We start from the raw sequence: 13,672 nt of genomic DNA on the forward strand, positions 1-13,672 counted from the left end.
AACTACCTCAGGTCCCAGTAGCCGCCAGAATTTACAGCGATTTATGGTGGGGCCCAATGCCGTTCTAAGGATGGTAAGGCCTGAGCAGGTACAGGCATTAGTCAATTGGGTGGCCGACAGTGGATCCAGCACGTTCACATTATCTCCCACCCAGTCTTCTGCAGAAAGCGCACAGATGGCGCCTGAAAACCAACCCCATCAGTCTGTCACATCACCCCCATGCATACCAGGGAAACTGTCTCAGCCTCAAGTTATGCAGCAGTCTCTTATGCTGTTTGAAGACTCCGCTGGCAGGGTTTCCCAAGGGCATCCACCTAGCCCTTCCCCAGCGGTGAAAGACATAGAATGCACTGACGCACAACCACTTATGTTTCCTGATGATGAGGACATGGGAATACCACCTCAGCATGTCTCTGATGATGACGAAACACAGGTGCCAACTGCTGCGTCTTTCTGCAGTGTGCAGACTGAACAGGAGGTCAGGGATCAAGACTGGGTGGAAGACGATGCAGGGGACGATGAGGTCCTAGACCCCACATGGAATGAAGGTCGTGCCACTGACTTTCACAGTTCGGAGGAAGAGGCAGTGGTGAGACCGAGCCAACAGCGTAGCAAAAGAGGGAGCAGTGGGCAAAAGCAGAACACCCGCCGCCAAGAGACTCCGCCTGCTACTGACCGCCGCCATCTGGGACCGAGCACCCCAAAGGCAGCTTCAAGGAGTTCCCTGGCATGGCACTTCTTCAAACAATGTGCTGACGACAAGACCCGAGTGGTTTGCACGCTGTGCCATCAGAGCCTGAAGCGAGGCATTAACGTTCTGAACCTGAGCACAACCTGCATGACCAGGCACCTGCATGCAAAGCATGAACTGCAGTGGAGTAAACACCTTAAAACCAAGGAAGTCACTCAGGCTCCCCCTGCTACCTCTTCTGCTGCTGCCGCCTCGGCCTATTCTGCTGCTGCCGCCTCGGCCTCTTCCTCCGCCTCTGGAGGAACGTTGGCACCTGCCGCCCAGCAAACAGGGGATGTACCACCAACACCACCACCACCACCTCCGTCACCAAGCGTCTCAACCATGTCACACGCCAGCGTTCAGCTCTCCATCTCACAAACATTTGATAGAAAGCGTAAATTCCCACCTAGCCACCCTCGATCCCTGGCCCTGAATGCCAGCATTTCTAAACTACTGGCCTATGAAATGCTGTCATTTAGGCTGGTGGACACAGACAGCTTCAAACAGCTCATGTCGCTTGCTGTCCCACAGTATGTTGTTCCCAGCCGGCACTACTTCTCCAAGAGAGCCGTGCCTTCCCTGCACAACCAAGTATCCGATAAAATCAAGTGTGCACTGCGCAACGCCATCTGTGGCAAGGTCCACCTAACCACAGATACGTGGACCAGTAAGCACGGCCAGGGACGCTATATCTCCCTAACTGCACACTGGGTAAATGTAGTGGCAGCTGGGCCCCAGGCGGAGAGCTGTTTGGCGCACGTCCTTCCGCCGCCAAGGATCGCAGGGCAACATTCTTTGCCTCCTGTTGCCACCTCCTCCTTCTCGGCTTCCTCCTCCTCTTCTTCCACCTGCTCATCCAGTCAGCCACACACCTTCACCACCAACTTCAGCACAGCCCGGGGTAAACGTCAGCAGGCCATTCTGAAACTCATATGTTTGGGGGACAGGCCCCACACCGCACAGGAGTTGTGGCGGGGTATAGAACAACAGACCGACGAGTGGTTGCTGCCGGTGAGCCTCAAGCCCGGCCTGGTGGTGTGTGATAATGGGCGAAATCTCGTTGCAGCTCTGGGACTAGCCAATTTGACGCACATCCCTTGCTTGGCGCATGTGCTGAATTTGGTGGTGCAGAAGTTCATTCACAACTACCCCGACATGTCAGAGCTGCTGCATAAAGTGCGGGCCGTCTGTTCGCGCTTCCGGCGTTCACATCCTGCTGCTGCTCGCCTGTCTGCGCTACAGCGTAACTTCGGCCTTCCCGCTCACCGCCTCATATGCGACGTGCCCACCAGGTGGAACTCCACCTTGCACATGCTGGACAGACTGTGCGAGCAGCAGCAGGCCATAGTGGAGTTTCAGCTGCAGCACGCACGGGTCAGTCGCACTACAGAACAGCACCACTTCACCACCAATGACTGGGCCTCCATGCGAGACCTGTGTGCCCTGTTGCGCTGTTTCGAGTACTCCACCAACATGGCCAGTGGCGATGACACCGTTATCAGCGTTACAATACCACTTCTATGTCTCCTTGAGAAAACACTTAGGGCGATGATGGAAGAGGAGGTGGCCCAGGAGGAGGAGGAGGAGGAGGAGGAGGAAGAGGGGTCATTTTTAGCACTTTCAGGCCAGTCTCTTCGAAGTGACTCAGAGGGAGGTTTTTGGCAACAGCAGAGGCCAGGTACAAATGTGGCCAGCCAGGGCCCACTACTGGAGGACGAGGAGGACGAGGATGAGGAGGAGGTGGAGGAGGATGAGGATGAAGCATGGTCACAGCGGGGTGGCACCCAACGCAGCTCGGGTCCATCACTGGTGCGTGGCTGGGGGGAAAGGCAGGACGATGACGATACGCCTCCCACAGAGGACAGCTTGTCCTTACCCCTGGGCAGCCTGGCACACATGAGCGACTACATGCTGCAGTGCCTGCGCAACGACAGCAGAGTTGCCCACATTTTAACCTGTGCGGACTACTGGGTTGCCACCCTGCTGGATCCACGCTACAAAGACAATGTGCCCACCTTACTTCCTGCACTGGAGCGTGATAGGAAGATGCGCGAGTACAAGCGCACGTTGGTAGACGCGCTACTGAGAGCATTCCCAAATGTCACAGGGGAACAAGTGGAAGCCCAAGGCCAAGGCAGAGGAGGAGCAAGAGGTCGCCAAGGCAGCTGTGTCACGGCCAGCTCCTCTGAGGGCAGGGTTAGCATGGCAGAGATGTGGAAAACTTTTGTCAACACGCCACAGCTAACTGCACCACCACCTGATACGCAACGTGTTAGCAGGAGGCAACATTTCACTAACATGGTGGAACAGTACGTGTGCACACCCCTCCACGTACTGACTGATGGTTCGGCCCCATTCAACTTCTGGGTCTCTAAATTGTCCACGTGGCCAGAGCTAGCCTTTTATGCCTTGGAGGTGCTGGCCTGCCCGGCAGCCAGCGTTTTGTCTGAACGTGTATTCAGCACGGCAGGGGGCGTCATTACAGACAAACGCAGCCGCCTGTCTACAGCCAATGTGGACAAGCTGACGTTCATAAAAATGAACCAGGCATGGATCCCACAGGACCTGTCCGTCCCTTGTCCAGATTAGACATTAACTACCTCCCCATAACCATATATTATTGGACTCCAGGGCACTTCCTCATTCAATCCTATTTTTATTTTCATTTTACCATTATATTGCGAGGCTACCCAAAGTTGAATGAACCTCTCCTCTGCCTGTGTGCTAGGCCTAAATATATGCCAATGGACTGTTGCAGTGGTGGCTGACGTGAAGCCTCATTCTCTGCTATGACATGCAGACTGATTCTCTGCTGACATGAAGACAGATTCTCTGTTACGGGACCTCCCTCCTCTGCCTGGGTGCTGGGCCTAAATATATGCCAATGGACTGTTGCAGTGGTGGCTGACATGAAGCCTGATTCTCTGCTATGACATGCAGACTAATTCTCTGCTGACATGAAGCCAGATTGTCTGTTACGGGACCTCTCTCCTCTGCCTGGGTGCTGGGCCTAAATTTATGACAATGGACTGTTGCAGTGGTGGCTGACGTGAAGCCTGATTCTCTGCTATGACATGCAGACTGATTCTCTGCTGACATGAAGCCAGATTGTCTGTTACGGGACCTCTCTGCTCTGCCTGTGTGCTAGGCCTAAATATATGCCAATGGACTGTTGCAGTGGTGGCTGACGTGAAGCCTCATTCTCTGCTATGACATGCAGACTGATTCTCTGCTGACATGAAGCCAGATTCTCTGTTACGGGACCTCACTCCTCTGCCTGTGTGTGCTGGGCCTAAATATATGCCAATGGACTGTTGCAGTGGTGGCTGACGTGAAGCCTGATTCTCTGCTATGACATGCAGACTGATTCTCTGCTGACATGAAGCCAGATTGTCTGTTACGGGACCTCTCTGCTCTGCCTGTGTGCTAGGCCTAAATATATGCCAATGGACTGTTGCAGTGGTGGGTGACGTGAAGCCTCATTCTCTGCTATGACATGCAGACTGATTCTCTGCTGACATGAAGACAGATTCTCTGTTACGGGACCTCCCTCCTCTGCCTGGGTGCTGGGCCTAAATATATGCCAATGGACTGTTGCAGTGGTGGCTGACATGAAGCCTGATTCTCTGCTATGACATGCAGACTAATTCTCTGCTGACATGAAGCCAGATTGTCTGTTACGGGACCTCTCTCCTCTGCCTGGGTGCTGGGCCTAAATTTATGACAATGGACTGTTGCAGTGGTGGCTGACGTGAAGCCTGATTCTCTGCTATGACATGCAGACTGATTCTCTGCTGACATGAAGCCAGATTGTCTGTTACGGGACCTCTCTGCTCTGCCTGTGTGCTAGGCCTAAATATATGCCAATGGACTGTTGCAGTGGTGGCTGACGTGAAGCCTCATTCTCTGCTATGACATGCAGACTGATTCTCTGCTGACATGAAGCCAGATTGTCTGTTACGGGACCTCTCTGCTCTGCCTGTGTGCTAGGCCTAAATATATGCCAATGGACTGTTGCAGTGGTGGGTGACGTGAAGCCTCATTCTCTGCTATGACATGCAGACTGATTCTCTGCTGACATGAAGCCAGATTCTCTGTTACGGGACCTCTCTCCTCTGCCTGTGTGTGTGCTGGGCCTAAATATATGCCAATGGACTGTTGCAGTGGTGGCTGACGTGAAGCCTGATTCTCTGCTATGACATGCAGACTGATTCTCTGCTGACATGAAGCCAGATTGTCTGTTACGGGACCTCTCTCCTCTGCCTGTGTGTGTGCTGGGCCTAAATATATGCCAATGGACTGTTGCAGTGGTGGCTGACGTGAAGCCTCATTCTCTGCTATGACATGCAGACTAATTCTCTGCTGACATGAAGACAGATTCTCTGTTACGGGACCTCTCTCCTCTGCCTGGGTGCCGGGGCCTAAATATCTGAGAATGGACTGTTCCAGTGTTGGGTGACGGGAAGCCAGATTCTCTGCTATGGAACCTCTCTCCAATTGATTTTGGTTAATTTTTATTTATTTAATTTTTATTTTAATTCATTTCCCTATCCACATTTGTTTGCAGGGGATTTACCTACATGTTGCTGCCTTTTGCAGCCCTCTAGCTCTTTCCTGGGCTGTTTTACAGCCTTTTTAGTGCCGAAAAGTTCGGGTCCCCATTGACTTCAATGGGGTTCGGGTTCGGGACGAAGTTCGGATCGGGTTCGGATCCCGAACCCGAACATTTCCGGGATGTTCGGCCGAACTTCTCGAACCCGAACATCCAGGTGTTCGCTCAACTCTATTAGAGATTAGAGTTGAGCGAACACCTGGATGTTCGGGTTCGAGAAGTTCGGCCGAACATCCCGGAAATGTTCGGGTTCGGGATCCGAACCCGATCCGAACTTCGTCCCGAACCCGAACCCCATTGAAGTCAATGGGGACCCGAACTTTTCGGCACTAAAAAGGCTGTAAAACAGCCCAGGAAAGAGCTAGAGGGCTGCAAAAGGCAGCAACATGTAGGTAAATCCCCTGCAAACAAATGTGGATAGGGAAATGAATTAAAATAAAAATTAAATAAATAAAAATTAACCAAAATCAATTGGAGAGAGGTTCCATAGCAGAGAATCTGGCTTCCCGTCACCCACCACTGGAACAGTCCATTCTCAGATATTTAGGCCCCGGCACCCAGGCAGAGGAGAGAGGTCCCGTAACAGAGAATCTGTCTTCATGTCAGCAGAGAATTAGTCTGCATGTCATAGCAGAGAATGAGGCTTCACGTCAGCCACCACTGCAACAGTCCATTGGCATATATTTAGGCCTAGCACACAGGCAGAGCAGAGAGGTCCCGTAACAGAGAATCTGGCTTCATGTCAGCAGAGAATCAGTCTGCATGTCATAGCAGAGAATGAGGCTTCACGTCACCCACCACTGCAACAGTCCATTGGCATATATTTAGGCCTAGCACACAGGCAGAGCAGAGAGGTCCCGTAACAGACAATCTGGCTTCATGTCAGCAGAGAATCAGTCTGCATGTCATAGCAGAGAATGAGGCTTCACGTCAGCCACCACTGCAACAGTCCATTGGCATATATTTAGGCCTAGCACACAGGCAGAGCAGAGAGGTCCCGTAACAGACAATCTGGCTTCATGTCAGCAGAGAATCAGTCTGCATGTCATAGCAGAGAATCAGGCTTCACGTCAGCCACCACTGCAACAGTCCATTGTCATAAATTTAGGCCCAGCACCCAGGCAGAGGAGAGAGGTCCCGTAACAGACAATCTGGCTTCATGTCAGCAGAGAATTAGTCTGCATGTCATAGCAGAGAATCAGGCTTCATGTCAGCCACCACTGCAACAGTCCATTGGCATATATTTAGGCCCAGCACCCAGGCAGAGGAGGGAGGTCCCGTAACAGAGAATCTGTCTTCATGTCAGCAGAGAATCAGTCTGCATGTCATAGCAGAGAATGAGGCTTCACGTCACCCACCACTGCAACAGTCCATTGGCATATATTTAGGCCTAGCACACAGGCAGAGCAGAGAGGTCCCGTAACAGACAATCTGGCTTCATGTCAGCAGAGAATCAGTCTGCATGTCATAGCAGAGAATCAGGCTTCACGTCAGCCACCACTGCAACAGTCCATTGGCATATATTTAGGCCTAGCACACAGGCAGAGCAGAGAGGTCCCGTAACAGACAATCTGGCTTCATGTCAGCAGAGAATCAGTCTGCATGTCATAGCAGAGAATCAGGCTTCACGTCAGCCACCACTGCAACAGTCCATTGTCATAAATTAGGCCCAGCACCCAGGCAGAGGAGAGAGGTCCCGTAACAGACAATCTGGCTTCATGTCAGCAGAGAATTAGTCTGCATGTCATAGCAGAGAATCAGGCTTCATGTCAGCCACCACTGCAACAGTCCATTGGCATATATTTAGGCCCAGCACCCAGGCAGAGGAGGGAGGTCCCGTAACAGAGAATCTGTCTTCATGTCAGCAGAGAATCAGTCTGCATGTCATAGCAGAGAATGAGGCTTCACGTCAGCCACCACTGCAACAGTCCATTGGCATATATTTAGGCCTAGCACACAGGCAGAGGAGAGGTTCATTCAACTTTGGGTAGCCTCGCAATATAATGGTAAAATGAAAATAAAAATAGGATTGAATGAGGAAGTGCCCTGGAGTCCAATAATATATGGTTATGGGGAGGTAGTTAATGTCTAATCTGGACAAGGGACGGACAGGTCCTGTGGGATCCATGCCTGGTTCATTTTTATGAACGTCAGCTTGTCCACATTGGCTGTAGACAGGCGGCTGCGTTTGTCTGTAATGACGCCCCCTGCCGTGCTGAATACACGTTCAGACAAAACGCTGGCTGCCGGGCAGGCCAGCACCTCCAAGGCATAAAAGGCTAGCTCTGGCCACGTGGACAATTTAGAGACCCAGAAGTTGAATGGGGCCGAACCATCAGTCAGTACGTGGAGGGGTGTGCACACGTACTGTTCCACCATGTTAGTGAAATGTTGCCTCCTGCTAACACGTTGCGTATCAGGTGGTGGTGCAGTTAGCTGTGGCGTGTTGACAAAAGTTTTCCACATCTCTGCCATGCTAACCCTGCCCTCAGAGGAGCTGGCCGTGACACAGCTGCCTTGGCGACCTCTTGCTCCTCCTCTGCCTTGGCCTTGGGCTTCCACTTGTTCCCCTGTGACATTTGGGAATGCTCTCAGTAGCGCGTCTACCAACGTGCGCTTGTACTCGCGCATCTTCCTATCACGCTCCAGTGCAGGAAGTAAGGGGGGCACATTGTCTTTGTAGCGTGGATCCAGCAGGGTGGCAACCCAGTAGTCCGCACAGGTTAAAATGTGGGCAACTCTGCTGTCGTTGCGCAGGCACTGCAGCATGTAGTCGCTCATGTGTGCCAGGCTGCCCAGGGGTAAGGACAAGCTGTCCTCTGTGGGAGGCGTATCGTCATCGTCCTGCCTTTCCCCCCAGCCACGCACCAGTGATGGACCCGAGCTGCGTTGGGTGCCACCCCGCTGTGACCATGCTTCATCCTCATCCTCCTCCACCTCCTCCTCATCCTCGTCCTCCTCGTCCTCCAGTAGTGGGCCCTGGCTGGCCACATTTGTACCTGGCCTCTGCTGTTGCCAAAAACCTCCCTCTGAGTCACTTCGAAGAGACTGGCCTGAAAGTGCTAAAAATGACCCCTCTTCCTCCTCCTCCTCCTCCTCCTCCTGGGCCACCTCCTCTTCCATCATCGCCCTAAGTGTTTTCTCAAGGAGACATAGAAGTGGTATTGTAACGCTGATAACGGTGTCATCGCCACTGGCCATGTTGGTGGAGTACTCGAAACAGCGCAACAGGGCACACAGGTCTCGCATGGAGGCCCAGTCATTGGTGGTGAAGTGGTGCTGTTCTGTAGTGCGACTGACCCGTGCGTGCTGCAGCTGAAACTCCACTATGGCCTGCTGCTGCTCGCACAGTCTGTCCAGCATGTGCAAGGTGGAGTTCCACCTGGTGGGCACGTCGCATATGAGGCGGTGAGCGGGAAGGCCGAAGTTACGCTGTAGCGCAGACAGGCGAGCAGCAGCAGGATGTGAACGCCGGAAGCGCGAACAGACGGCCCGCACTTTATGCAGCAGCTCTGACATGTCGGGGTAGTTGTGAATGAACTTCTGCACCACCAAATTCAGCACATGCGCCAAGCAAGGGATGTGCGTCAAATTGGCTAGTCCCAGAGCTGCAACGAGATTTCGCCCATTATCACACACCACCAGGCCGGGCTTGAGGCTCACCGGCAGCAACCACTCGTCGGTCTGTTGTTCTATACCCCGCCACAACTCCTGTGCGGTGTGGGGCCTGTCCCCCAAACATATGAGTTTCAGAATGGCCTGCTGACGTTTACCCCGGGCTGTGCTGAAGTTGGTGGTGAAGGTGTGTGGCTGACTGGATGAGCAGGTGGAAGAAGAGGAGGAGGAAGCCGAGAAGGAGGAGGTGGCAACAGGAGGCAAAGAATGTTGCCCTGCGATCCTTGGCGGCGGAAGGACGTGCGCCAAACAGCTCTCCGCCTGGGGCCCAGCTGCCACTACATTTACCCAGTGTGCAGTTAGGGAGATATAGCGTCCCTGGCCGTGCTTACTGGTCCACGTATCTGTGGTTAGGTGGACCTTGCCACAGATGGCGTTGCGCAGTGCACACTTGATTTTATCGGATACTTGGTTGTGCAGGGAAGGCACGGCTCTCTTGGAGAAGTAGTGCCGGCTGGGAACAACATACTGTGGGACAGCAAGCGACATGAGCTGTTTGAAGCTGTCTGTGTCCACCAGCCTAAATGACAGCATTTCATAGGCCAGTAGTTTAGAAATGCTGGCATTCAGGGCCAGGGATCGAGGGTGGCTAGGTGGGAATTTACGCTTTCTATCAAATGTTTGTGAGATGGAGAGCTGAACGCTGGCGTGTGACATGGTTGAGACGCTTGGTGACGGAGGTGGTGGTGGTGGTGTTGGTGGTACATCCCCTGTTTGCTGGGCGGCAGGTGCCAACGTTCCTCCAGAGGCGGAGGAAGAGGCCGAGGCGGCAGCAGCAGAATAGGCCGAGGCGGCAGCAGCAGAAGAGGTAGCAGGGGGAGCCTGAGTGACTTCCTTGGTTTTAAGGTGTTTACTCCACTGCAGTTCATGCTTTGCATGCAGGTGCCTGGTCATGCAGGTTGTGCTCAGGTTCAGAACGTTAATGCCTCGCTTCAGGCTCTGATGGCACAGCGTGCAAACCACTCGGGTCTTGTCGTCAGCACATTGTTTGAAGAAGTGCCATGCCAGGGAACTCCTTGAAGCTGCCTTTGGGGTGCTCGGTCCCAGATGGCGGCGGTCAGTAGCAGGCGGAGTCTCTTGGCGGCGGGTGTTCTGCTTTTGCCCACTGCTCCCTCTTTTGCTACGCTGTTGGCTCGGTCTCACCACTGCCTCTTCCTCCGAACTGTGAAAGTCAGTGGCACGACCTTCATTCCATGTGGGGTCTAGGACCTCATCGTCCCCTGCATCGTCTTCCACCCAGTCTTGATCCCTGACCTCCTGTTCAGTCTGCACACTGCAGAAAGACGCAGCAGTTGGCACCTGTGTTTCGTCATCATCAGAGACATGCTGAGGTGGTATTCCCATGTCCTCATCATCAGGAAACATAAGTGGTTGTGCGTCAGTGCATTCTATGTCTTTCACCGCTGGGGAAGGGCTAGGTGGATGCCCTTGGGAAACCCTGCCAGCGGAGTCTTCAAACAGCATAAGAGACTGCTGCATAACTTGAGGCTGAGACAGTTTCCCTGGTATGCATGGGGGTGATGTGACAGACTGATGGGGTTGGTTTTCAGGCGCCATCTGTGCGCTTTCTGCAGAAGACTGGGTGGGAGATAATGTGAACGTGCTGGATCCACTGTCGGCCACCCAATTGACTAATGCCTGTACCTGCTCAGGCCTTACCATCCTTAGAACGGCATTGGGCCCCACCATATATCGCTGTAAATTCTGGCGGCTACTGGGACCTGAGGTAGTTGGTACACTAGGACGTGTGGATGTGGCAGAACGGCCACGTCCTCTCCCAGCACCAGAGGGTCCACTAACACCACCACGACCATGTCCACGTCCGCGTCCCTTACTAGATGTTTTTCTCATTGTTATGGTTCACCACAACAACAAATATATTATTTGGCCCAATGTATTGTATTCAAATTCAGCGGGATATAAATTTGAGGCCTAGTATTTAGGCGCTGGGTGACCGGTATGGATTTAGTGACAGAATTAGACTTGGAAATGCACAGAAGCGTGTGTGTGAAGTTATTCTGAATGACCCTATGTGCACCTTCAATATGATCTACCCTTTTAGGGATAGATTTCAAATAGCTCTGATATAGCAGAAACGACTAAATTATGAAATTGCTAAATTGGGAATTGTATTTCAACCCAGAACAAAAAATGTGCTTTGACGGACACTAAATAACTTTCCCAGCCACAACAGGACAGCGGTAACGAGAGATTTAGCGGGATATAAATTTGAGGCCTAGTATTTAGGCGCTGGGTGACAGGTATGGGTTTAGTGACAGAATTAGATTTGGAAATGCACAGTAGCGGGTGTGTGAAGTTATTCTGAATGACCCTATGTGCACCTTGAATATTATATACCCTTTTAGGGATAGATTTCAAATAGCTCTGATATAGCAGAAACCACTAAATTATGAAATTGCTAAATTGGGAATTGTATTTCAACCCAGAACAAGAAATGTGCTTGAACGGACACTAAATAACTCGCCCAGCTACAGCACTAGGGACAGATTTAGCTGGATATAAATTTGAGGCCTAGTATTTAGGCGCTGGGTGACAGGTATGGGTTTAGTGCCAGAATTAGACTTGGAAATACACAGTAGCGGGTGTGTGTGAAGTTATTCTGAATGACCCAATGTGCACCTTGAATATTATATACCCTTTTAGGGATAGATTTCAAATAGCTCTGATATAGCAGAAACCACTAAATTATGAAATTGCTAAATTGGGAATTGTATTTCAACCCAGAACAAGAAATGTGCTTGAACGGACACTAAATAACTCGCCCAGCTACAGCACTAGGGACAGATTTAGCGGGATATAAATTTGAGGCCTAGTATTTAGGCGCTGGGTGACAGGTATGGGTTTAGTGCCAGAATTAGACTTGGAAATACACAGTAGCGGGTGTGTGTGAAGTTATTCTGAATGACCCAATGTGCACCTTGAATATTATATACCCTTTTAGGGATAGATTTCAAATAGCTCTGATATAGCAGAAACCACTAAATTATGAAATTGCTAAATTGGGAATTGTATTTCAACCCAGAACAAGAAATGTGCTTGAACGGACACTAAATAACTCGCCCAGCTACAGCACTAAGGACAGATTTAGCGGGATATAAATTTGAGGCCTAGTATTTAGGCGCTGGGTGACAGGTATGGGTTTAGTGCCAGAATTAGACTTGGAAATACACAGTAGCGGGTGTGTGTGAAGTTATTCTGAATGACCCAATGTGCACCTTGAATATTATATACCCTTTTAGGGATAGATTTCAAATAGCTCTGATATAGCAGAAACCACTAAATTATGAAATTGCTAAATTGGGAATTGTATTTCAACCCAGAACAAGAAATGTGCTTGAACGGACACTAAATAACTCGCCCAGCTACAGCACTAGGGACAGATTTAGCGGGATATAAATTTGAGGCCTAGTATTTAGGCGCTGGGTGACAGGTATGGGTTTAGTGCCAGAATTAGACTTGGAAATACACAGTAGCGGGTGTGTGTGAAGTTATTCTGAATGACCCAATGTGCACCTTGAATATTATATACCCTTTTAGGGATAGATTTCAAATAGCTCTGATATAGCAGAAACCACTAAATTATGAAATTGCTAATTTGGGAATTGTATTTCAACCCAGAACAAGAAATGTGCTTGAACGGACACTAAATAACTCGCCCAGCTACAGCACTAAGGACAGATTTAGCGGGATATAAATTTGAGGCCTAGTATTTAGGCGCTGGGTGACAGGTATGGGTTTAGTGCCAGAATTAGACTTGGAAATACACAGTAGCGGGTGTGTGTGAAGTTATTCTGAATGACCCAATGTGCACCTTGAATATTATATACCCTTTTAGGGATAGATTTCAAATAGCTCTGATATAGCAGAAACCACTAAATTATGAAATTGCTAAATTGGGAATTGTATTTCAACCCAGAACAAGAAATGTGCTTGAACGGACACTAAATAACTCGCCCAGCTACAGCACTAGGGACAGATTTAGCTGGATATAAATTTGAGGCCTAGTATTTAGGCGCTGGGTGACAGGTATGGGTTTAGTGCCAGAATTAGACTTGGAAATACACAGTAGCGGGTGTGTGTGAAGTTATTCTGAATGACCCAATGTGCACCTTGAATATTATATACCCTTTTAGGGATAGATTTCAAATAGCTCTGATATAGCAGAAACCACTAAATTATGAAATTGCTAAATTGGGAATTGTATTTCAACCCAGAACAAGAAATGTGCTTGAACGGACACTAAATAACTCGCCCAGCTACAGCACTAAGGACAGATTTAGCGGGATATAAATTTGAGGCCTAGTATTTAGGCGCTGGGTGACAGGTATGGGTTTAGTGCCAGAATTAGACTTGGAAATACACAGTAGCGGGTGTGTGTGAAGTTATTCTGAATGACCCAATGTGCACCTTGAATATTATATACCCTTTTAGGGATAGATTTCAAATAGCTCTGATATAGCAGAAACCACTAAATTATGAAATTGCTAAATTGGGAATTGTATTTCAACCCAGAACAAGAAATGTGCTTGAACGGACACTAAATAACTCGCCCAGCTACAGCACTAAGGACAGATTTAGCGGGATATAAATTTGAGGCCTAGTATTTAGGCGCTGGGTGACCGGTATGGATT

The sequence above is a fragment of the Bufo gargarizans genome, chromosome 4 (genome assembly GCF_014858855.1).
Source record: "Bufo gargarizans isolate SCDJY-AF-19 chromosome 4, ASM1485885v1, whole genome shotgun sequence".
NCBI classification, from domain to species: domain Eukaryota; kingdom Metazoa; phylum Chordata; class Amphibia; order Anura; family Bufonidae; genus Bufo; species Bufo gargarizans.